The sequence below is a fragment of the Acipenser ruthenus genome, chromosome 3 (genome assembly GCF_902713425.1).
Source record: "Acipenser ruthenus chromosome 3, fAciRut3.2 maternal haplotype, whole genome shotgun sequence".
NCBI lineage: Eukaryota > Metazoa > Chordata > Actinopteri > Acipenseriformes > Acipenseridae > Acipenser > Acipenser ruthenus.
The window spans coordinates 99,862,519-99,890,226 of NC_081191.1; the positions used below are offsets into that span (position 1 = coordinate 99,862,519).

The following is a 27,708-nucleotide window of genomic DNA, read 5'->3' on the forward strand; positions in this document are numbered from 1 at the left end:
CATGGTAATGGAAGAATCAAATAATTGCACAGGGAAGTGCCTAGGTTCCCAGCAGCCATTGCAAACAGCAATAAATCTTCGCATACAAGCCATGTGACAATTTAAATTAGCCATGTGACAATGAGCACAGCTACTACCAAATGATACAAAGTACTTTGAGATAAACAATATTACCTTCATTCTGTAAACCAATAAAGCATTTTTTTTTTGGTTAGCCATAAGTTTTTTCAAGTACATCCACTTTTCAGTATTGGATTTGCAATTTTGATTAGCTATTGCTTTTCAAGTTTTTACATCTGTAAAAAGTATTTTTAACAGATCAGTGTTATTTTAAAAGATCAGAAACTGATATATAACATAAAACAAAAAGTTGTTTATGCTGCATCGTTTGATTGACTAGTTTCAGATGTGGAGTACTGTACTGCCAGCTGTAATTACTTGTAAAATTTGTAAAAAAAAAAAAAAAAAAAAAAAAAAAGAATAAATAAAAATTACACTTTTTAGATAATGTATTATTATAAAGGAGATACATACTCTTTTATGTAAAACAATATATTTATGTAATGTTTGTGTGTTTTATGTAACTTGAATTAATTGAATAAATTAAAAACAAGAAGAGTGTAGTGTTTTTATTGTCTTTAAAATATATTATATCTTAGATGACTACAATCAACACAAAATCATTACTTCCTCAAAGTTGTCACCTAGTGACCATACTTGTTATGGGTCAAGAACACAGTACAGCTAAAAGGCAGAATGGTCTGAAAGCACAGATGAACATGGGAAAGCACAGAGAGGTACAGTAAACCTTTGGTAGATGCACAATTTACAATTTTACCAGTGTGTGTGTGTGTGTCTCATCAATAACATTCAAGGTAATACCGACGTACCTTTGCAGGAAGTTTAGAGGTTACAGTTACCTTAGAAACCGTATCATAGCAACAGCCTCTTCGTCCTCGTACATTGAACACCTGTACAACTTCACTGTAACTACTGCACTGTTTAAAGTTATTAACTTTTGTATTATTTCAAATGCACCTACATAGGATAAGTAGTCACATAACCCCTCGATTAAACATTTTTTCGTGATGTACTGAAGACCATGTATTATTTTATATATATATATATATATATATATATATATATATATATATATATATATATATATATATATACAGTGCCTTGCATAAGTATTCACCCCCCTGAGTCAATACTTGGTAGAAGCACCTTTGGCAGCAATTACAGCTGTCTTCTTGGGTAAGTCTCTACCAGCTTTGTACATCTGGATCCTGCAATTTTTGCCCATTCTTCTTGGCAAAATTGCTCAAGCTCTGTCACCGTTGGTGAACAGCAATTTTCAAGTCTTGCCACAGATTCTCAATCGGATTGAGGTCTGGGCTTTGACTGGGCCATTCTAAGACATTCAGGTTCTTGTTTTTAAACCACTCCAGTGTAGCTTTGGCTGTGTGTTTAGGGTCATTGTCCTGCTGGAAGGTGAACCTCCGCCCCAGTCCCAGGACTCTTGTAGACTGAAACAGGTTTTCCTCTAGAATTTCCCTGTATTTGGTTCCATCCATCTTGTCCTCAATCCTGACCAGTTTCCCAGTCCCTGCCAATGAAAAGCATTCCCATAACATGATGCTGCCACTACCATGCTTCACCGTGGGGATGGTGTTCTCAGGGTGATGAGCAGTGTTGGCTTTGCGAAACACATAGCGTTTTGTACTAAGGCCAAAAAGTTCAATTTTGGTCTCATCAGACCAGAGAACCTTTTTCCACATGTTTGCTGTGTCTCCCACATGCCTTTTGGCAAAATCCAAACGGGATTTGATATGGGTTTTTTTCAGCAATGGCTTTCTTCTCGCCACTCTTCCATAAAGCCCAGCTTTGTGGAGCGTCCGGGTTATAGTTGTCCCATGGACGGTTTCTCCCATCTCAGCTGTGGATCTCTCCAGCTCCTTCAGAGTTACCATTGGCCTCTTGGTTGCTTCTCTGACTAATTCCCTCCTTACCTGGTCACTGAGTTTTGGTGGACAGCCCTCTCTAGGCAGAGTCGCGGTTGTGCCATATTCTTTCCATTTTTTAATAATGGATTTAACGGTGCTCCGGGGGATGTTCAAAGTTTGGGATTTTTTTTTATAACCCAACCCTGATTGGTGCTTCTCCAGAACTTTATCCCAGACTTGTTTTGATAGCTCCATGGTCTTCATGATGTTGTTTGTTTAGATATGCTCTCTAACAAATTCTGGGGCCTTCCAGAAACAGGTGTATTTAATTGGAGATCATGTGACACTTTAATTGCACACAGGTGGACTCCATTCAACTAATTATGTGACTTCTGAAGGCAATTGGTTGCACCGGAGCTTATTTAGGGGTGTCACAGCAAAGGGGGTGAATACTTATGCAATCAAGACTTTTCAGTTTTTTATTTGTAAATAATTTTGAAAAATATGTAGATTTTTTTCCCCACTTCGACATTATGGACTACTTTGTGTAGATCAGTGACAAAAAATCCTAATTAAATCCATTTTAATTCCAGGTTGTAACACTACAAAGTGTGGAAAAGTCCAAGGGGGGTGAATACTTATGCAAGGCACTGTATAGTTGGGCATTCTGTGGGTGAGGTTGCTGCTGCACATTGTTCTGGATTGCTGTCCCTTCATGATGCTGGTAATTTATTTCCGCAGTACTTTGCAGTCCAAGGTCACTGGAGGGAAAATGCTTGTTGTTGGAAACATACCCGTGTCAGAAGTGGCACAGTTTCTTCCTGCTTATTCAGGGAAAGCTTGCATTGCTGCCTTCAACAGCCCTCAGTCATGCACCTTGTCAGGTGAGTCTGAAGCTATAGATGGTCTTCATCAGAAACTGTCAACATCATTCAAGAACCTATTCCTTCATGTTCTAGATGTCCCAGCTGCATACCACAGTCACATGATGGAGCCCATTTTGAACCCTATACAGGACAAGATAGGCCTCTTACAAGAAAGGGAAATGGAAGTAGAGTTGTTTTCTACAGTAACAGGACATTTAGCTACTGAAGGAGATTTTACCACAGGCCAGTACTGGGCCAAGAACATTGGAGAAGCCGTTGCGTTTGAACAGGCAGTGAAAACAGCAGCGGCTGGGAAGAAACATGTTGTTTTTGTAGAGATAGGTCCAAGAAGGGCCCTGCAGAGGAATATTATAGAGACTGTAGGGAATGGGACTCCAGTGTTTCCATCTGTGCAGCCTGACAAAGACTATGAGACTCTGCTTACAGTTGTGTCAAAGGTATTCAAGTTGGGGTCAGAAGTGGATTGGGAAGAATTCTACAAAGGATATGAGACTCTACGTATACCCTGCCCAAGGTATCAGTTTGACAGTATCAAGAAATAGATGTATTTGGAGTCAGCATATCAGGACAGTGAAAGTGTGGCAAGTTCTCATCATCCAGTGATAAGCAATGCAAGAAATGATAGAAAGGAATTCACCTGTATCATATCAAGAGATGCAACACCATACATTTATGAGCATAAAAATAATGTTGTTGTTATAGTCCCTGATTCTTTCTATGTGGAATTAGGCTAGCATCTGCCATGGCAAGTTTCAGACCAAAGCTGTGTGGTCCAGTGGTTAAAGAAAAGGGCTTGTAACCAGGAGGTCCCGGTTCAAATCCCACCTCAGCCACTGACTCATTGTGTGACCCTGAGCAAGTCACTTAACCTCCTTGTGCTCCGTCTTTCAGGTGAGACGTAGTTGTAAGTGACTCTGCAGCTGATGCATAGTTCACACACGCTAGTCTCTGTAAGTTGCCTTGGATAAAGGCTTCTGCTAAATAAACAAATAATAATAATAAAAAGCTGCTTCTAAGTTCTATGCAGCTCAGCATTAGTTTCCTTAAGATACATGTTCTTCTGGATCAACATAAAAACCAGACCACATTTAAAATTAGGTCTCAAGTGGCAAGTTATGTATCCGGCAAAATCCAACATTACATTGAAAGCAAAACTGAAGAAAAGAATATACTGCTGGGACACATCTATAAAAGATGTATGTCAGTAATGCATTCTGAAAAAGTTTATGAAGAGCTGTCTAACATAGGGTTCCAGTATGGGTCAGTTTTCAGACTTCTTGGTGATGTGCATTATGGGAAATAGTTTAAGGAAGCTGTTGAAATGGTTGCAGATATGCACGCGTACTGCATTAATCCAATCGTTTTAGATCATTACTTACAGTTGACAGCTATTGTTACAGCAAATGGCTTTAAATCAAGACCTGGGTTTCCTTCTGCTGTTGGCAGTTTGATAGTATCTCAACCACTGCAAGAAGAAATGTTCATGTACTTAAGAACAACCGTGGTGGCAACTGATTACATTGAAGTGTGTGGAGGGTTCACTGATAAAGAAGGATTTCTTTTAGTTGAACTGAAACATGTACAGATTACATTTTTAAGAAGCAGATCCTCAGTTACAAAGGAATTCTTCTTCCAAAATGAGTGGAAAGAAGTCACTGATGTAATAAATTCAGGCACAGGACCCAAAGCCTTCGTGTTTGCAGATGAGACAGGCCTGGCCAAATACCTTCAACAGCACTTGCATCCCAAGTCCACATTTATTCCATACAAAGATTCAGAAAAGTTTTTAACAACTGTGCCATCCCAAGACAGTGACTACGAGGAGGTTTTGTTCTTGTGGGGATTTCAAAACCTCAGTGAGCTAAGTACAGAGAAAGTGTTGCAGAACCTTGTGAACTGTTGTGAAGTTTATCGACAGGTTGTCAGCGACTTGAAGGAAAAGAAATCCAAATGTCCCATCAGAACCATCGCATACAGAACAACAGAGAAGGCAGTGGATCACATTAATCCAGGCTTTACACTGTGTGGAATGACCAGGGCATGTGCTGCAGAAATTTCAGATCTCTCCTTTCAATTGATTGATATTCATTCTGTAAGCAATGAGGACATCTCAGCACTGGCCCAAGCGATTACATCATACAAAACATCAAAATACCCAGAGGTCATGATAAGCAAGGGTCAGATTTACACATCTGGAATTATACGCACACCTGTTAAAAGTTCAGGCAGCATCCAACAAAGGATGTTGCGTTCCAGTTCTGAAAGTTTTGTTCTCCAAACAGTAGATCCATACAGAATGGCAGATCTACATGCAAACACTACCAGTGATCATGAAAAACACCTTAAGAAGCAAACTGTAGAGGTTCAGCTCAATAAGATATGTGTCCATTCATCTGATTACTTTCCTGTCAGCCTGTCTGATTTGAATTTTGGTCAAACCCTGTACTGGAATAAACATGCAGCTCATGAACACAAACTTTTAGCTCTAGACTTCAGTGGTACAGTTACAGCAGTGGGAAGTGATGTGAAAAAGTTAAAGGTAGGGGATCCCATAGCTTCATGCTACCCAGTTGTTGCATCTTCTAAGGTTGTGCTTCCTGAGGCTGCCTGTTATGACAGTAGAAAGCTTCCCTTCCTAATGGAAACTCCTTGTTTATCCTACTTTATACTGGCATGGGAAATACTATATCATGCATTACCCAAATTAAAACAACGGAGAAGGTTAGGTGTCATATCCTCTGAACCGGAGTCAAGCTTGCTGAAAGTTTTAGCACTCGCAGAAAAAAAGTCAAGATGGGATGCCATAGTTGGAACAGAATTCAGTGGTCTACTGCAGAATCTAAATAAGTGTGAGGCTTTAGTTCTTTTGCCTCCATTTGACACATCTTTAGTGGTAAAACTCTGCCGTGTTTCCAATGCCAAGCACATAGTTGTAGTGTGTGATAACCATCTGTTCCTCTCTGTTTCTCAGAGTCTGCTGAGAAGTGAAAATGAAGAAGTTCACATTCATATCCTTCAAATAGCCAATGTGTTCCAGAAAGTCGATCTCATGAAATATGAAATGTGCCGTGTTTGGTTTACGCCACACATATCGCTTAGCATTGAGACCAAAAAGTTCCACTTTGGTCTCATCAGACCACAAAACCTTCTCCCACATGCATGAGGTGTCCCCTAAGTGTTTCTTTGCAAGAGCTATGCGGCACATCATATGGCTTTTTTTCAGCAGTGGCTTCCTTCTTGCCACCCTCCCATACTGGCCATGTTTGTGGAGTACTCTTGAAATTGTTGAACAGTCAACATTTTCCCCAATCTCAGCATTTTTTAAAAATAATTTAGTCATTGCCAATGGCCGACCTAACCCTCCCTCCCCCCAGGGCGGCGCGCGGCCAATTGAGCGCCGTCCCCTGGAAGCTCACGTCCTCGGTCGGCAAAGGAATAGCCTGGACTCGAACTCGCGACGTCCCGACTATAGGGCACATCCTGCACTCCACATGGAGTGCCTTTACTGGATGCGCCACTCGGGAGCCCCCAGAGAGTTCTTTTAAAGTAATCTTAGGCCTCACAGTGACCTCCCTCAGCAGTTTCCTTAAGCCATGGCTACTGACTTTGGAGGGACGGCCTGATCAAGGCAGTGTCTTGGTGGTGCCAAACAGTTTCCACTTTACAGTGATGGACCTGACAGTGCCCCAAGGGATATTCAAAGACATTGAAAGTTTCTTATAGCCTTCCCCCAATCTGTACCTTTCAATAACTTTATCTCGGAGTTCTTGTGCCAGCTCCTTGTTCGCCATGTTTTGCCATTTGCTTCAAATTCATTTCATACAACAGAAACAGCTTGATTCTTCATCCAGGAGTATTCAAATCAGTTGAACTACTGTGATTAGACACAGGTGGGCTCTATTTAACTTAATATGTGCCTTGTTAAGGCAATTTGTTGTACCTGAGCTAATTTGGGTTTGCTGTGACAAAGGGTGTGAAGACTTATGCAATCAAGACTTTTTGGCTTTTTATTTTTAATTACTTTTTGAATATTTCTATAATTGTTCTTTCACGTTGAAAGTGTAGATGATGTTGTGTAGATCAGTGAAACAAACTCCTATTTTAATGCATTTTGAATTGTATTTTTTTAGGCAGTAGAATGTGAAAAATGTTCAAGGGTGTGAAGGCTTTTTCAAGACACTGTAAGAAAACTACAAATCCCATCAATCCTTCAGGACGCCTTGTCACCTGCAGTACAGTAAGTGGTATTCTCAGCCTTTGGAGGGATGGATCACATTGCCTGGTGTGGGACTGTTTTAACTGTCCACCGTTGCATTATATCCAGTGTAAAGGCAGGGTTATATGCTAAAGTAACAGGAGTCATTAATAACACTTGGTTACAGCATTTTGCATGTTGTGTGCAAAAGGTCCAAATCCCATGGCTTTCTTAAACCAGACTGAGCTTATCAAACAGTATGATATCTCCAGTTCATTACTTTAACATACTTTATTTGCTCATACACAAAAACAGCATCAGTTATGGTTTAAAATGTTTACTTTCAAAAGCAAGAGTATTATTTAATCAGCTGAGGACTTATTTCAGTCCACAAGGCTGAGAGAAGCTGACACAAGACGTGACCCTGATATTCACAGAGGTATGATACACCATACTCCATCTGTACACACATGAGCACGACTCACAGTCTGTTTATCTTTTTCACAAAATGAAGTTTCATATTACTGAAACTCACCTAGAGTGTTGGCAAAGAAGCAGTCTAGTTTTATGAATATCAAACTGCATTGTGAGTACAGCCCATTTTAAACCAGAGCCTCTTTAAAATAAAAACTGTAGTTGTGCTAGATAATACAAACAATATATATTTTTTTTCAATTAATTAATTTATTCACTGGATAAATGTGTTTTCTTCTTTTAAAATAAAATACTGATATTCTGACCCTACTTCTTAAACAGCCAATACACTATTTGCAATATGATTTACCAAAGTTTTAGAGTTATTGTGCATACAGTTGTAGTCAAAAGTTTACATACCCCAATGGAAATTTATAATTTCTCGTAATTTATCAAAAACAACACATTTTAGGAAATTCAAAGTACTGCACTGTGGCTGCAACTACATTTATGCATTTATAGTGGAATACCCCCTGCCCATTTCCACTTATGTGAGGCTTAATTAACAAATACTGTGCATTGTTCCACTTCTAAACCATAATATTTCTGATTGATTACCTTGGACCTCATTTCCCACTGTGTAGCAATGATAAGCCTTGTGCATTGTTCCTGTTGCAGTTTGCTTATTCCATTATCTTAGCGCTGGTTAACTGTATACTGTCAACCCTGTGGTATCGCCAGCCTTTGAAGACCCAGATAACATTGCCCTGGTGATGTGATTCTGCCCCTGGGCCTTGTGTTTGATAGCGCATGTGCCAGTGTTCAGAGCCACGTTCGACAGTAAAATCTGGATCTGCCATAGCAGCAGTGGCTGTTGTTACTGTCTGTATTCCAGACTGTGGAAAGGGGAATTCCCCATCCTTTCCCAGTATGCATCACACTTGTTATATTTAGCAGTCTGGAATCTCCAGCACAGCATTCCTGCTTATTCTGCTGGTTTTATAGTACCATTTGCCATTCAAATTCTCATTAAAAAAAAATACAGTTTATTGTCCAATGGTGGAAAAAATTGTTTTTATTTGATATACTATAATACCCTGGTATGCAAAAATGTGCACAATTCTAGATTAGAAAATGTTGGCTGTCACGCAATATTACTCAATTGATTTCAAAATGGGACTAGAAAAGCAGACATATTTCATGCAATTTATTTGTAGTTGACCAAATATAAACCCAAGAATATAATCCTGTGATACCAATGCAGTATTATCGATGAATAGAATACACACTCCTGTGATACCAATGCAGTATTATCGATGAATAGAATACACACTCCTGTGATACCAATGCAGTATTATCGATGAATAGAATACACACTCCTGTGATACCAATGCAGTATTATCGAAATAAATAGAATAGACAAGCAGGTGTTCAGGGACCAGTCCCCCATGAAAATAATTGTCTACGTATACGCTTGCTGTATTTGATGATAATTTTGAACGATCCCTTATAGTTACAGAGGAAAATAACTTTTATATAGACTCAATCTTCAACTCTTATATAAAAAACAGACAAACAAGCAAAAATGCAAAAACTGCAACTTGTAACTGCAAGTAACTTCAGACTTTCATCTGATAAAACTGCCCCTGGGCCGTGTGTTTCACTGCAGTAATCAGAGCCATGTTTTCCTGGAAACAGTTGTAAAGCTTGAGAAAATGAATGTGGAAACTACTGCTTTACTTATGTGCTACTGAGCAGAGCAAGCGCCGCCCAGTTTATTAAAGGTGGGGGCATAAACTGAAGACCTAACTGCCGAACAATTAAGAAGCTCTAAGAAACCAAGCAAACCTTGCTGTTCAATCTTTGTCAAGTTACTGCTTTAGTAATTGTAAACCCACAGAATTGGACAGGTGATTCAGCATAAAATGTTCAGTATGCACTTACTGAGCACGTGTTATTTACAAATAAATAGCACCAGTATCAATGTACTAAAGCTGTAGTAACGCCACTCTGCCACAAGAGGGCACAAAATGTAGCACAAGTACCAATACAACCTCTGTACAATGCTATACATAGAATTCCCACGCTGCTTATTGAAGGAAAGTGTTAAACAAACACAAATAAAAGTACTGCTCTTTTAAAGGTAAGTAATATACTGTGAGTAAGGCAGTTCAAAATACTTGCCATGTCAGAAGCATTGGTTTAAAAGTTGAAGTGTCAATTTATACCATTCATTTTTTGTGTCATTTTTTGCTTCTAAAATATGTAATAAATTCAGGCACAGGACCCAAAGCCTTCGTGTTTGCAGATGAGACAGGCCTGGCCAAATACCTTCAACAGCACTTGCATCCCAAGTCCACATTTATTCCATACAAAGATTCAGAAAAGTTTTGAACAACTGTGCCATCCCAAGACAGTGACTACGAGGAGGTTTTGTTCTTGTGGGGATTTCAAAACCTCAGTGAGCTAAGTACAGAGAAAGTGTTGCAGAACCTTGTGAACTGTTGTGAAGTTTATCGACAGGTTGTCAGCGACTTGAAGGAAAAGAAATCCAAATGTCCCATCAGAACCATCACATACAGAACAACAGAGAAGGCAGTGGATCACATTAATCCAGGCTTTACACTGTGTGGAATGACCAGGGCATGTGCTGCAGAAATTTCAGATCTCTCCTTTCAATTGATTGATATTCATTCTGTAAGCAATGAGGACATCTCAGCACTGGCCCAAGCGATTACATCATACAAAACATCAAAATACCCAGAGATCATGATAAGCAAGAGTCAGATTTACACATCTGGAATTATACGCACACCTGTTAAAAGTTCAGGCAGCATCCAACAAAGGATGTTGCGTTCCAGTTCTGAAAGTTTTGTTCTCCAAACAGTAGATCCATACAGAATGGCAGATCTACATGCAAACACTACCAGTGATCATGAAAAACACCTTAAGAAGCAAACTGTAGAGGTTCAGCTCAATAAGATATGTGTCCATTCATCTGATTACTTTCCTGTCAGCCTGTCTGATTTGAATTTTGGTCAAACCCTGTACTGGAATAAACATGCAGCTCATGAACACAAACTTTTAGCTCTAGACTTCAGTGGTACAGTTACAGCAGTGGGAAGTGATGTGAAAAAGTTAAAGGTAGGGGATCCCATAGCTTCATGCTACCCAGTTGTTGCATCTTCTAAGGTTGTGCTTCCTGAGGCAGCCTGTTATGACAGTAGAAAGCTTCCCTTCCTAATGGAAACTCCTTGTTTATCCTACTTTATACTGGCATGGGAAATACTATATCATGCATTACCCAAATTAAAACAACGGAGAAGGTTAGGTGTCATATCCTCTGAACCGGAGTCAAGCTTGCTGAAAGTTTTAGCACTCGCAGCAAAAAAGTCAAGATGGGATGCCATAGTTGGAACAGAATTCAGTGGTCTACTGCAGAATCTAAATAAGTGTGAGGCTTTAGTTCTTTTGCCTCCATTTGACACATCTTTAGTGGTAAAACTCTGCCGTGTTTCCAATGCCAAGCACATAGTTGTAGTGTGTGATAACCATCTGTTCCTCTCTGTTTCTCAAAGTCTGCTGAGAAGTGAAAATGAAGAAGTTCACATTCATATCTTTCAAATAGCCAATGTGTTCCAGAAAGTCGATCTCATGAAATATGAAATGTGCCGTGTTTGGTTTACGCCACACATATCGCTTAGCATTGAGACCAAAAAGTTCCACTTTGGTCTCATCAGACCACAAAACCTTCTCCCACATGCGTGCAGTGTCCCCTAAGTGTTTCTTTGCAAGAGCTATGCGGCACATCATATGGCTTTTTTTCAGCAGTGGCTTCCTTCTTGCCACCCTCCCATACTGGCCATGTTTGTGGAGTACTCTTGAAATTGTTGAACAGTCAACATTTTCCCCAATCTCAGCATTTTTTTAAAATAATTTAGTCATTGCCAATGGCCGACCTAACCCTCCCTCCCCCCAGGGCGGCGCGCGGCCAATTGAGCGCCGTCCCCTGGAAGCTCACGTCCTCGGTCGGCAAAGGAATAGCCTGGACTCGAACTCGCGACGTCCCGACTATAGGGCACATCCTGCACTCCACATGGAGTGCCTTTACTGGATGCGCCACTCGGGAGCCCCCAGAGAGTTCTTTTAAAGTAATCTTAGGCCTCACAGTGACCTCCCTCAGCAGTTTCCTTAAGCCACGGCTACTGACTTTGGAGGGACGGCCTGATCAAGGCAGTGTCTTGGTAGTGTCAAACAGTTTCCACTTTACAGTGATGGACCTGACAGTGCCCCAAGGGATATTCAAAGACATTGAAAGTTTCTTATAGCCTTCCCCCAATCTGTACCTTTCAATAACTTTATCTCGGAGTTCTTTTGCCAGCTCCTTGTTCGCCATGTTTTGCCATTTGCTTCAAATTCATTTCATACAACAGAAACAACTTGATTCTTCATCCAGGAGTATTCAAATCAGTTGAACTACTGTGATTAGACACAGGTGGGCTCTATTTAACTTAATATGTGCCTTGTTAAGGCAATTTGTTGTACCTGAGCTAATTTGGGTTTGCTGTGACAAAGGGTGTGAAGACTTATGCAATCAAGACTTTTTGGCTTTTTATTTTTAATTACTTTTTGAATATTTATATAATTGTTCTTTCACGTTGAAAGTGTAGATGATGTTGTGTAGATCAGTGAAACAAACTCCTATTTTAATGCATTTTGAATTGTATTTTTTTAGGCAGTAGAATGTGAAAAATGTTCAAGGGTGTGAAGGCTTTTTCAAGACACTGTAAGAAAACTACAAATCCCATCAATCCTTCAGGACGCCTTGTCACCTGCAGTACAGTAAGTGGTATTCTCAGCCTTTGGAGGGATGGATCACATTGCCTGGTGTGGGACTGTTTTAACTGTCCACCGTTGCATTATATCCAGTGTAAAGGCAGGGTTATATGCTAAAGTAACAGGAGTCATTAATAACATTTGGTTACAGCATTTTGCATGTTGTGTGCAAAAGGTCCAAATCCCATGGCTTTCTTAAACCAGACTGAGCTTATCAAACAGTATGATATCTCCAGCTCATTACTTTAACATACTTTATTTGCTCAAACACAAAAACAGCATCAGTTATGGTTTAAAATGTTTACTTTCAAAAGCAAGAGTATTATTTAATCAGCTGTTGATTAGACTCAGTAAATCATCAGTCATTTCTTGACAATGCCAGTTTCAAGAACCTGTTACAAAGGAAATCGATGATGTAATGTTTTATAACAGCAAAGACACAAAAAGAATAGGAAGTAACAAAGTCTGCATATTATCTGCTGAGTTCATTCCTTTTGCACTAAGTCATTTCCAGCTAGTGTATGGTACTGTTATTCAATTTTCAATTGCGTGTTATTCTAAGTATCATGGGAGTATAATTAGATCAGAATCTCAAATGTATAAAAATCATATTCCTGTGACCGAAATGGAATATGGAGGTGTAGAGCCTTAAATCAAAGTTTAAGCTAGACATAAAATATCACTTGTGTATCATACAAGTTGAAGACTTATTTCAGTCCACAAGGCTGAGAGAAGCTGACACAAGACGTGACCCTGATATTCACAGAGGTATGATACACCATACTCCATCTGTACACACATGAGCACGACTCACAGTCTGTTTATCTTTTTCACAAAATGAAAATATTACTGAAACTCACCTAGTGTTGGCAAAGAAGCAGTCTAGTTTTATGAATATCAAACTGCATTGTGAGTACAGCCCATTTTAAACCAGAGCCTCTTTAAAATAAAAACTGTAGTTGTGCTAGATAATACAAACAATATATTTTTTTTTTCAATTAATTAATTTATTCACTGGATAAATGTGTTTTCTTCTTTTAAAATAAAATACTGATATTCTGACCCTACTTCTTAAACAGCCAATACACTATTTGCAATATGATTTACCAAAGTTTTAGAGTTATTGTGCATACAGTTGTAGTCAAAAGTTTACATACCCCAATGGAAATTTATAATTTCTCGTAATTTATCAAAAACAACACATTTTAGGAAATTCAAAGTACTGCACTGTGGCTGCAACTACATTTATGCATTTATAGTGGAATACCCCCTGCCCATTTCCACTTATGTGAGGCTTAATTAACAAATACTGTGCATTGTTCCACTTCTAAACCATAATATTTCTGATTGATTACCTTGGACCTCATTTCCCACTGTGTAGCAATGATAAGCCTTGTGCATTGTTCCTGTTGCAGTTTGCTTATTCCATTATCTTAGCGCTGGTTAACTGTATACTGTCAACCCTGTGGTATCGCCAGCCTTTGAAGACCCAGATAACATTGCCCTGGTGATGTGATTCTGCCCCTGGGCCTTGTGTTTGATAGCACATGTGCCAGTGTTCAGAGCCACGTTCGACAGTAAAATCTGGATCTGCCATAGCAGCAGTGGCTGTTGTTACTGTCTGTATTCCAGACTGTGGAAAGGGGAATTCCCCATCCTTTCCCAGTATGCATCACACTTGTTATATTTAGCAGTCTGGAATCTCCAGCACAGCATTCCTGCTTATTCTGCTGGTTTTATAGTACCATTTGCCATTCAAATTCTCATTAAAAAAAAATACAGTTTATTGTCCAATGGTGGAAAAAATTGTTTTTATTTGATATACTATAATACCCTGGTATGCAAAAATGTGCACAATTCTAGATTAGAAAATGTTGGCTGTCACGCAATATTACTCAATTGATTTCAAAATGGGACTAGAAAAGCAGACATATTTCGTGCAATTTATTTGTAGTTGACCAAATATAAACCCAAGAATATAATCCTGTGATACCAATGCAGTATTATCGATGAATAGAATACACACTCCTGTGATACCAATGCAGTATTATCGAAATAAATAGAATAGACAAGCAGGTGTTCAGGGACCAGTCCCCCATGAAAATAATTGTCTACGTATACGCTTGCTGTATTTGATGATAATTTTGAACGATCCCTTATAGTTACAGAGGAAAATAACTTTTATATAGACTCAATCTTCAACTCTTATATAAAAAACAGACAAACAAGCAAAAATGCAAAAACTGCAACTTGTAACTGCAAGTAACTTCAGACTTTCATCTGATAAAACTGCCCCTGGGCCGTGTGTTTCACTGCAGTAATCAGAGCCATGTTTTCCTGGAAACAGTTGTAAAGCTTGAGAAAATGAATGTGGAAACTACTGCTTTACTTATGTGCTACTGAGCAGAGCAAGCGCCGCCCAGTTTATTAAAGGTGGGGGCATAAACTGAAGACCTAACTGCCGAACAATTAAGAAGCTCTAAGAAACCAAGCAAACCTTGCTGTTCAATCTTTGTCAAGTTACTGCTTTAGTAATTGTAAACCCACAGAATTGGACAGGTGATTCAGCATAAAATGTTCAGTATGCACTTACTGAGCACGTGTTATTTACAAATAAATAGCACCAGTATCAATGTACTAAAGCTGTAGTAACGCCACTCTGCCACAAGAGGGCACAAAATGTAGCACAAGTACCAATACAACCTCTGTACAATGCTATACATAGAATTCCCACGCTGCTTATTGAAGGAAAGTGTTAAACAAACACAAATAAAAGTACTGCTCTTTTAAAGGTAAGTAATATACTGTGAGTAAGGCAGTTCAAAATACTTGCCATGTCAGAAGCATTGGTTTAAAAGTTGAAGTGTCAATTTATACCATTCATTTTTTGTGTCATTTTTTGCTTCTAAAATATGTAATAAATTCAGGCACAGGACCCAAAGCCTTCGTGTTTGCAGATGAGACAGGGCTGGCCAAATACCTTCAACAGCACTTGCATCCCAAGTCCACATTTATTCCATACAAAGATTCAGAAAAGTTTTGAACAACTGTGCCATCCCAAGACAGTGACTACGAGGAGGTTTTGTTCTTGTGGGGATTTCAAAACCTCAGTGAGCTAAGTACAGAGAAAGTGTTGCAGAACCTTGCAAACTGTTGTGAAGTTTATCGACAGGTTGTCAGCGACTTGAAGGAAAAGAAATCCAAATGTCCCATCAGAACCATCACATACAGAACAACAGAGAAGGCAGTGGATCACATTAATCCAGGCTTTACACTGTGTGGAATGACCAGGGCATGTGCTGCAGAAATTTCAGATCTCTCCTTTCAATTGATTGATATTCATTCTGTAAGCAATGAGGACATCTCAGCACTGGCCCAAGCGATTACATCATACAAAACATCAAAATACCCAGAGATCATGATAAGCAAGAGTCAGATTTACACATCTGGAATTATACGCACACCTGTTAAAAGTTCAGGCAGCATCCAACAAAGGATGTTGCGTTCCAGTTCTGAAAGTTTTGTTCTCCAAACAGTAGATCCATACAGAATGGCAGATCTACATGCAAACACTACCAGTGATCATGAAAAACACCTTAAGAAGCAAACTGTAGAGGTTCAGCTCAATAAGATATGTGTCCATTCATCTGATTACTTTCCTGTCAGCCTGTCTGATTTGAATTTTGGTCAAACCCTGTACTGGAATAAACATGCAGCTCATGAACACAAACTTTTAGCTCTAGACTTCAGTGGTACAGTTACAGCAGTGGGAAGTGATGTGAAAAAGTTAAAGGTAGGGGATCCCATAGCTTCATGCTACCCAGTTGTTGCATCTTCTAAGGTTGTGCTTCCTGAGGCAGCCTGTTATGACAGTAGAAAGCTTCCCTTCCTAATGGAAACTCCTTGTTTATCCTACTTTATACTGGCATGGGAAATACTATATCATGCATTACCCAAATTAAAACAACGGAGAAGGTTAGGTGTCATATCCTCTGAACCGGAGTCAAGCTTGCTGAAAGTTTTAGCACTCGCAGCAAAAAAGTCAAGATGGGATGCCATAGTTGGAACAGAATTCAGTGGTCTACTGCAGAATCTAAATAAGTGTGAGGCTTTAGTTCTTTTGCCTCCATTTGACACATCTTTAGTGGTAAAACTCTGCCGTGTTTCCAATGCCAAGCACATAGTTGTAGTGTGTGATAACCATCTGTTCCTCTCTGTTTCTCAAAGTCTGCTGAGAAGTGAAAATGAAGAAGTTCACATTCATATCTTTCAAATAGCCAATGTGTTCCAGAAAGTCGATCTCATGAAATATGAAATGTGCCGTGTTTGGTTTACGCCACACATATCGCTTAGCATTGAGACCAAAAAGTTCCACTTTGGTCTCATCAGACCACAAAACCTTCTCCCACATGCGTGCAGTGTCCCCTAAGTGTTTCTTTGCAAGAGCTATGCGGCACATCATATGGCTTTTTTTCAGCAGTGGCTTCCTTCTTGCCACCCTCCCATACTGGCCATGTTTGTGGAGTACTCTTGAAATTGTTGAACAGTCAACATTTTCCCCAATCTCAGCATTTTTTTAAAATAATTTAGTCATTGCCAATGGCCGACCTAACCCTCCCTCCCCCCAGGGCGGCGCGCGGCCAATTGAGCGCCGTCCCCTGGAAGCTCACGTCCTCGGTCGGCAAAGGAATAGCCTGGACTCGAACTCGCGACGTCCCGACTATAGGGCACATCCTGCACTCCACATGGAGTGCCTTTACTGGATGCGCCACTCGGGAGCCCCCAGAGAGTTCTTTTAAAGTAATCTTAGGCCTCACAGTGACCTCCCTCAGCAGTTTCCTTAAGCCACGGCTACTGACTTTGGAGGGACGGCCTGATCAAGGCAGTGTCTTGGTAGTGTCAAACAGTTTCCACTTTACAGTGATGGACCTGACAGTGCCCCAAGGGATATTCAAAGACATTGAAAGTTTCTTATAGCCTTCCCCCAATCTGTACCTTTCAATAACTTTATCTCGGAGTTCTTTTGCCAGCTCCTTGTTCGCCATGTTTTGCCATTTGCTTCAAATTCATTTCATACAACAGAAACAACTTGATTCTTCATCCAGGAGTATTCAAATCAGTTGAACTACTGTGATTAGACACAGGTGGGCTCTATTTAACTTAATATGTGCCTTGTTAAGGCAATTTGTTGTACCTGAGCTAATTTGGGTTTGCTGTGACAAAGGGTGTGAAGACTTATGCAATCAAGACTTTTTGGCTTTTTATTTTTAATTACGTTTTGAATATTTCTATAATTGTTCTTTCACGTTGAAAGTGTAGATGATGTTGTGTAGATCAGTGAAACAAACTCCTATTTTAATGCATTTTGAATTGTATTTTTTTAGGCAGTAGAATGTGAAAAATGTTCAAGGGTGTGAAGGCTTTTTCAAGACACTGTAAGAAAACTACAAATCCCATCAATCCTTCAGGATGCCTTGTCACCTGCAGTACAGTAAGTGGTATTCTCAGCCTTTGGAGGGATGGATCACATTGCCTGGTGTGAGACTGTTTTAACTGTCCACCGTTGCATTATATCCAGTGTAAAGGCAGGGTTATATGCTAAAGTAACAGGAGTCATTAATAACATTTGGTTACAGCATTTTGCATGTTGTGTGCAAAAGGTCCAAATCCCATGGCTTTCTTAAACCAGACTGAGCTTATCAAACAGTATGATATCTCCAGCTCATTACTTTAACATACTTTATTTGCTCAAACACAAAAACAGCATCAGTTATGGTTTAAAATGTTTACTTTCAAAAGCAAGAGTATTATTTAATCAGCTGTTGATTAGACTCAGTAAATCATCAGTCATTTCTTGACAATGCCAGTTTCAAGAACCTGTTACAAAGGAAATCGATGATGTAATGTTTTATAACAGCAAAGACACAAAAAGAATAGGAAGTAACAAAGTCTGCATATTATCTGCTGAGTTCATTCCTTTTGCACTAAGTCATTTCCAGCTAGTGTATGGTACTGTTATTCAATTTTCAATTGCGTGTTATTCTAAGTATCATGGGAGTATAATTAGATCAGAATCTCAAATGTATAAAAATCATATTCCTGTGACCGAAATGGAATATGGAGGTGTAGAGCCTTAAATCAAAGTTTAAGCTAGACATAAAATATCACTTGTGTATCATACAAGTTGAAGACTTATTTCAGTCCACAAGGCTGAGAGAAGCTGACACAAGACGTGACCCTGATATTCACAGAGGTATGATACACCATACTCCATCTGTACACATATGAGCACGACTCACAGTCTGTTTATCTTTTTCACAAAATGAAAATATTACTGAAACTCACCTAGAGTGTTGGCAAAGAAGCAGTCTAGTTTTATGAATATCAAACTGCATTGTGAGTACAGCCCATTTTAAACCAGAGCCTCTTTAAAATAAAAACTGTAGTTGTGCTAGATAATACAAACAATATATATTTTTTTTCAATTAATTAATTTATTCACTGGATAAATGTGTTTTCTTCTTTTAAAATAAAATACTGATATTCTGACCCTACTTCTTAAACAGCCAATACACTATTTGCAATATGATTTACCAAAGTTTTAGAGTTATTGTGCATACAGTTGTAGTCAAAAGTTTACATACCCCAATGGAAATTTATAATTTCTCGTAATTTATCAAAAACAACAAATTTTAGGAAATTCAAAGTACTGCACTGTGGCTGCAACTACATTTATGCATTTATAGTGGAATACCCCCTGCCCATTTCCACTTATGTGAGGCTTAATTAACAAATACTGTGCATTGTTCCACTTCTAAACCATAATATTTCTGATTGATTACCTTGGACCTCATTTTCCACTGTGTAGCAATGATAAGCCTTGTGCATTGTTCCTGTTGCAGTTTGCTTATTCCATTATCTTAGCGCTGGTTAACTGTATACTGTCAACCCTGTGGTATCGCCAGCCTTTGAAGACCCAGATAACATTGCCCTGGTGATGTGATTCTGCCCCTGGGCCTTGTGTTTGATAGCGCATGTGCCAGTGTTCAGAGCCACGTTCGACAGTAAAATCTGGATCTGCCATAGCAGCAGTGGCTGTTGTTACTGTCTGTATTCCAGACTGTGGAAAGGGGAATTCCCCATCCTTTCCCAGTTTGCATCACACTTGTTATATTTAGCAGTCTGGAATCTCCAGCACAGCATTCCTGCTTATTCTGCTGGTTTTATAGTACCATTTGCCATTCAAATTATCATTAAAAAAAAATACAGTTTATTGTCCAATGGTGGAAAAAATTGTTTTTATTTGATATACTATAATACCCTGGTATGCAAAAATGTGCACAATTCTAGATTAGAAAATGTTGGCTGTCACGCAATATTACTCAATTGATTTCAAAATGGGACTAGAAAAGCAGACATATTTCATGCAATTTATTTGTAGTTGACCAAATATAAACCCAAGAATATAATCCTGTGATACCAATGCAGTATTATCGATGAATAGAATACATACTCCTGTGATACCAATGCAGTATTATCGAAATAAATAGAATAGACAAGCAGGTGTTCAGGGACCAGTCCCCCATGAAAATAATTGTCTACGTATACGCTTGCTGTATTTGATGATAATTTTGAACAATCCCTTATAGTTACAGAGGGAAATAACTTTTATATAGACTCAATCTTCAACTCTTATATAAAAAACAGACAAACAAGCAAAAATGCAAAAACTGCAACTTGTAACTGCAAGTAACTTCAGACTTTCATCTGATAAAACTGCCCCTGGGCCGTGTGTTTCACTGCAGTAATCAGAGCCATGTTTTCCTGGAAACAGTTGTAAAGCTTGAGAAAATGAATGTGGAAACTACTGCTTTACTTATGTGCTACTGAGCAGAGCAAGCGCCGCCCAGTTTATTAAAGGTGGGGGCATAAACTGAAGACCTAACTGCCGAACAATTAAGAAGCTCTAAGAAACCAAGCAAACCTTGCTGTTCAATCTTTGTCAAGTTACTGCTTTAGTAATTGTAAACCCACAGAATTGGACAGGTGATTCAGCATAAAATGTTCAGTATGCACTTACTGAGCACGTGTTATTTACAAATAAATAGCACCAGTATCAATGTACTAAAGCTGTAGTAACGCCACTCTGCCACAAGAGGGCACAAAATGTAGCACAAGTACCAATACAACCTCTGTACAATGCTATACATAGAATTCCCACGCTGCTTATTGAAGGAAAGTGTTAAACAAACACAAATAAAAGTACTGCTCTTTTAAAGGTAAGTAATATACTGTGAGTAAGGCAGTTCAAAATACTTGCCATGTCAGAAGCATTGGTTTAAAAGTTGAAGTGTCAATTTATACCATTCATTTTTTGTGTCATTTTTTGCTTCTAAAATATGTAATAAATTCAGGCACAGGACCCAAAGCCTTCGTGTTTGCAGATGAGACAGGGCTGGCCAAATACCTTCAACAGCACTTGCATCCCAAGTCCACATTTATTCCATACAAAGATTCAGAAAAGTTTTGAACAACTGTGCCATCCCAAGACAGTGACTACGAGGAGGTTTTGTTCTTGTGGGGATTTCAAAACCTCAGTGAGCTAAGTACAGAGAAAGTGTTGCAGAACCTTGCAAACTGTTGTGAAGTTTATCGACAGGTTGTCAGCGACTTGAAGGAAAAGAAATCCAAATGTCCCATCAGAACCATCACATACAGAACAACAGAGAAGGCAGTGGATCACATTAATCCAGGCTTTACACTGTGTGGAATGACCAGGGCATGTGCTGCAGAAATTTCAGATCTCTCCTTTCAATTGATTGATATTCATTCTGTAAGCAATGAGGACATCTCAGCACTGGCCCAAGCGATTACATCATACAAAACATCAAAATACCCAGAGATCATGATAAGCAAGAGTCAGATTTACACATCTGGAATTATACGCACACCTGTTAAAAGTTCAGGCAGCATCCAACAAAGGATGTTGCGTTCCAGTTCTGAAAGTTTTGTTCTCCAAACAGTAGATCCATACAGAATGGCAGATCTACATGCAAACACTACCAGTAATCATGAAAAACACCTTAAGAAGCAAACTGTAGAGGTTCAGCTCAATAAGATATGTGTCCATTCATCTGATTACTTTCCTGTCAGCCTGTCTGATTTGAATTTTGGTCAAACCCTGTACTGGAATAAACATGCAGCTCATGAACACAAACTTTTAGCTCTAGACTTCAGTGGTACAGTTACAGCAGTGGGAAGTGATGTGAAAAAGTTAAAGGTAGGGGATCCCATAGCTTCATGCTACCCAGTTGTTGCATCTTCTAAGGATGTGCTTCCTGAGGCAGCCTGTTATGACAGTAGAAAGCTTCCCTTCCTAATGGAAACTCCTTGTTTATCCTACTTTATACTGGCATGGGAAATACTATATCATGCATTACCCAAATTAAAACAACGGAGAAGGTTAGGTGTCATATCCTCTGAACCGGAGTCAAGCTTGCTGAAAGTTTTAGCACTCGCAGCAAAAAAGTCAAGATGGGATGCCATAGTTGGAACAGAATTCAGTGGTCTACTGCAGAATCTAAATAAGTGTGAGGCTTTAGTTCTTTTGCCTCCATTTGACACATCTTTAGTGGTAAAACTCTGCCGTGTTTCCAATGCCAAGCACATAGTTGTAGTGTGTGATAACCATCTGTTCCTCTCTGTTTCTCAAAGTCTGCTGAGAAGTGAAAATGAAGAAGTTCACATTCATATCTTTCAAATAGCCAATGTGTTCCAGAAAGTCGATCTCATGAAATATGAAATGTGCCGTGTTTGGTTTACGCCACACATATCGCTTAGCATTGAGACCAAAAAGTTCCACTTTGGTCTCATCAGACCACAAAACCTTCTCCCACATGCGTGCAGTGTCCCCTAAGTGTTTCTTTGCAAGAGCTATGCGGCACATCATATGGCTTTTTTTCAGCAGTGGCTTCCTTCTTGCCACCCTCCCATACTGGCCATGTTTGTGGAGTACTCTTGAAATTGTTGAACAGTCAACATTTTCCCCAATCTCAGCATTTTTTTAAAATAATTTAGTCATTGCCAATGGCCGACCTAACCCTCCCTCCCCCCAGGGCGGCGCGCGGCCAATTGAGCGCCGTCCCCTGGAAGCTCACGTCCTCGGTCGGCAAAGGAATAGCCTGGACTCGAACTCGCGACGTCCCGACTATAGGGCACATCCTGCACTCCACATGGAGTGCCTTTACTGGATGCGCCACTCGGGAGCCCCCAGAGAGTTCTTTTAAAGTAATCTTAGGCCTCACAGTGACCTCCCTCAGCAGTTTCCTTAAGCCACGGCTACTGACTTTGGAGGGACGGCCTGATCAAGGCAGTGTCTTGGTAGTGTCAAACAGTTTCCACTTTACAGTGATGGACCTGACAGTGCCCCAAGGGATATTCAAAGACATTGAAAGTTTCTTATAGCCTTCCCCCAATCTGTACCTTTCAATAACTTTATCTCGGAGTTCTTTTGCCAGCTCCTTGTTCGCCATGTTTTGCCATTTGCTTCAAATTCATTTCATACAACAGAAACAACTTGATTCTTCATCCAGGAGTATTCAAATCAGTTGAACTACTGTGATTAGACACAGGTGGGCTCTATTTAACTTAATATGTGCCTTGTTAAGGCAATTTGTTGTACCTGAGCTAATTTGGGTTTGCTGTGACAAAGGGTGTGAAGACTTATGCAATCAAGACTTTTTGGCTTTTTATTTTTAATTACGTTTTGAATATTTCTATAATTGTTCTTTCACGTTGAAAGTGTAGATGATGTTGTGTAGATCAGTGAAACAAACTCCTATTTTAATGCATTTTGAATTGTATTTTTTTAGGCAGTAGAATGTGAAAAATGTTCAAGGGTGTGAAGGCTTTTTCAAGACACTGTAAGAAAACTACAAATCCCATCAATCCTTCAGGATGCCTTGTCACCTGCAGTACAGTAAGTGGTATTCTCAGCCTTTGGAGGGATGGATCACATTGCCTGGTGTGAGACTGTTTTAACTGTCCACCGTTGCATTATATCCAGTGTAAAGGCAGGGTTATATGCTAAAGTAACAGGAGTCATTAATAACATTTGGTTACAGCATTTTGCATGTTGTGTGCAAAAGGTCCAAATCCCATGGCTTTCTTAAACCAGACTGAGCTTATCAAACAGTATGATATCTCCAGCTCATTACTTTAACATACTTTATTTGCTCAAACACAAAAACAGCATCAGTTATGGTTTAAAATGTTTACTTTCAAAAGCAAGAGTATTATTTAATCAGCTGTTGATTAGACTCAGTAAATCATCAGTCATTTCTTGACAATGCCAGTTTCAAGAACCTGTTACAAAGGAAATCGATGATGTAATGTTTTATAACAGCAAAGACACAAAAAGAATAGGAAGTAACAAAGTCTGCATATTATCTGCTGAGTTCATTCCTTTTGCACTAAGTCATTTCCAGCTAGTGTATGGTACTGTTATTCAATTTTCAATTGCGTGTTATTCTAAGTATCATGGGAGTATAATTAGATCAGAATCTCAAATGTATAAAAATCATATTCCTGTGACCGAAATGGAATATGGAGGTGTAGAGCCTTAAATCAAAGTTTAAGCTAGACATAAAATATCACTTGTGTATCATACAAGTTGAAGACTTATTTCAGTCCACAAGGCTGAGAGAAGCTGACACAAGACGTGACCCTGATATTCACAGAGGTATGATACACCATACTCCATCTGTACACATATGAGCACGACTCACAGTCTGTTTATCTTTTTCACAAAATGAAAATATTACTGAAACTCACCTAGAGTGTTGGCAAAGAAGCAGTCTAGTTTTATGAATATCAAACTGCATTGTGAGTACAGCCCATTTTAAACCAGAGCCTCTTTAAAATAAAAACTGTAGTTGTGCTAGATAATACAAACAATATATATTTTTTTTCAATTAATTAATTTATTCACTGGATAAATGTGTTTTCTTCTTTTAAAATAAAATACTGATATTCTGACCCTACTTCTTAAACAGCCAATACACTATTTGCAATATGATTTACCAAAGTTTTAGAGTTATTGTGCATACAGTTGTAGTCAAAAGTTTACATACCCCAATGGAAATTTATAATTTCTCGTAATTTATCAAAAACAACAAATTTTAGGAAATTCAAAGTACTGCACTGTGGCTGCAACTACATTTATGCATTTATAGTGGAATACCCCCTGCCCATTTCCACTTATGTGAGGCTTAATTAACAAATACTGTGCATTGTTCCACTTCTAAACCATAATATTTCTGATTGATTACCTTGGACCTCATTTTCCACTGTGTAGCAATGATAAGCCTTGTGCATTGTTCCTGTTGCAGTTTGCTTATTCCATTATCTTAGCGCTGGTTAACTGTATACTGTCAACCCTGTGGTATCGCCAGCCTTTGAAGACCCAGATAACATTGCCCTGGTGATGTGATTCTGCCCCTGGGCCTTGTGTTTGATAGCGCATGTGCCAGTGTTCAGAGCCACGTTCGACAGTAAAATCTGGATCTGCCATAGCAGCAGTGGCTGTTGTTACTGTCTGTATTCCAGACTGTGGAAAGGGGAATTCCCCATCCTTTCCCAGTTTGCATCACACTTGTTATATTTAGCAGTCTGGAATCTCCAGCACAGCATTCCTGCTTATTCTGCTGGTTTTATAGTACCATTTGCCATTCAAATTATCATTAAAAAAAAATACAGTTTATTGTCCAATGGTGGAAAAAATTGTTTTTATTTGATATACTATAATACCCTGGTATGCAAAAATGTGCACAATTCTAGATTAGAAAATGTTGGCTGTCACGCAATATTACTCAATTGATTTCAAAATGGGACTAGAAAAGCAGACATATTTCATGCAATTTATTTGTAGTTGACCAAATATAAACCCAAGAATATAATCCTGTGATACCAATGCAGTATTATCGATGAATAGAATACATACTCCTGTGATACCAATGCAGTATTATCGAAATAAATAGAATAGACAAGCAGGTGTTCAGGGACCAGTCCCCCATGAAAATAATTGTCTACGTATACGCTTGCTGTATTTGATGATAATTTTGAACAATCCCTTATAGTTACAGAGGGAAATAACTTTTATATAGACTCAATCTTCAACTCTTATATAAAAAACAGACAAACAAGCAAAAATGCAAAAACTGCAACTTGTAACTGCAAGTAACTTCAGACTTTCATCTGATAAAACTGCCCCTGGGCCGTGTGTTTCACTGCAGTAATCAGAGCCATGTTTTCCTGGAAACAGTTGTAAAGCTTGAGAAAATGAATGTGGAAACTACTGCTTTACTTATGTGCTACTGAGCAGAGCAAGCGCCGCCCAGTTTATTAAAGGTGGGGGCATAAACTGAAGACCTAACTGCCGAACAATTAAGAAGCTCTAAGAAACCAAGCAAACCTTGCTGTTCAATCTTTGTCAAGTTACTGCTTTAGTAATTGTAAACCCACAGAATTGGACAGGTGATTCAGCATAAAATGTTCAGTATGCACTTACTGAGCACGTGTTATTTACAAATAAATAGCACCAGTATCAATGTACTAAAGCTGTAGTAACGCCACTCTGCCACAAGAGGGCACAAAATGTAGCACAAGTACCAATACAACCTCTGTACAATGCTATACATAGAATTCCCACGCTGCTTATTGAAGGAAAGTGTTAAACAAACACAAATAAAAGTACTGCTCTTTTAAAGGTAAGTAAGATACTGTGAGTAAGGCAGTTCAAAATACTTGCCATGTCAGAAGCATTGGTTTAAAAGTTGAAGTGTCAATTTATACCATTCATTTTTTGTGTCATTTTTTGCTTCTAAAATAATTGACTGTTTTTCTTTGTTTAGTATACCTGCAGTCCCGTACTGTGGTGTTTTAGACAAATTAATGTACCTGACATTTTTCATTTATAATGCCCCAGTGTTAATAAAGCAACGAGGCTATGGCGACTCCCTCTGAGTTATGATATTTTCACATATTCGATGGACCCCTGGAGCCATTTCAATCGGATATGACCAGTTCTACTGTAATTATTCTTCAGTTTTTTCAGACCTGTCAACTCTCCCGTATTTTGGACCCTTATCCTGAACATCTTCTGGGACAGATTTTCTCCTGTATTTAGCTCAAAACTGTACTGTTAAACCACCTTATGCCAGCAAGCCTTTAGTGTCTTCCAAAGTCATGGCTGGTGTGTGGTTACCGCAATCCCCGGCGGTGCTCGGCAGGGTTCAGGACCCAGGGGAGCCCTGTGGCAGGCATGCATTCAGTGAGCCGCTCAGAAAGCACACTGAGCAGATTTAAATGACTTAACGCTCTGCTCCAAGAGAGCGCTGAGCGACTTTTAAAAATGATTTGCTTGTTTGTGTTTCTGAGGTGATGGTAGATAAAATAGCCCCGTGTGAAGTTACTGTCCCCTGCTGTACCTCGCTGAGTTTGGCGCTCTGTTTGGACTGAACCTCATATCTGGCTGTGTTTGATACCGGCAATACCGACATTAATATTGAGAATTATGAATAATATTAATACTACAAGCCTAATAATAATAATAATAATAATAATAATAATAATAATAATAATAATAATACATTAATAACTATAAAACAGCTCTACATTTAAAAAAAAATGAAATTAAATTATACAAATTCGAAAACAACAATTTTACCATCTTATTTAGCCAATTAATACATAACTTCATAAGTCGAAACTAGTTCATCGTTCTTGACCAACGTATTTGTCAATCCTGCTTGTCATCTCCACTTGTTTCCTGCAGGTGTCCAGTTTGTCCGCTCACGCTCTGAGCGGCTCAGCGGGAGCGGAACTCAGCGAGTCAAGTTGATTCTTTTACCGAGCCGCTCTGAGCCGCTCACTTACTTAACGCACCCACTGTACTTCTGATACACACCTGCATCCCATCCCCCCGCCAACCTCCTCTCACGCCGCCGCAGCCGCGGCTCTACACGGATTGCACCACTGTGGTTAAAATAATTTTTAAAATAACATGAAGGCTTTACACACTTTATACTTAGATATACACAAGGATACTTTTTAACTTCTCGAAAACTCTGATTAACACGTTGTATAATGACATGGACACGTTTTGCTCTTATGAGTGTATTATCATAATGACAAATATATTCACACAGTACAATCCTACCTCCCGGGAAATTGCATCCAGTTCCTACAACAGCGATGTCAGGTTTTCAAACAAGGAATGGCAGTTGTTAAGTTCTTACCTCATCCATTTCTGTCTGCTCTTTATACTAATGCTAAATGAAGGGGGGGGGGGGGGGGGGGGGCACAAAGAAATATCATTTGGAATGTGTTATTCAGAAAGCATGATTGTGCAGGGTTGTACCAGGTTAACCTA

The 27,708-nt window shown here is 39.1% G+C and overlaps 1 pseudogene; it reads left to right on the plus strand.

Moving 5' to 3' along the window:
- The first annotated feature begins 722 nt into the window (after nt 1-722).
- Nucleotides 723-27,236, plus strand: LOC117394584 (uncharacterized; annotated as a pseudogene).
- The last annotated feature ends 472 nt before the right edge of the window (nt 27,237-27,708 follow it).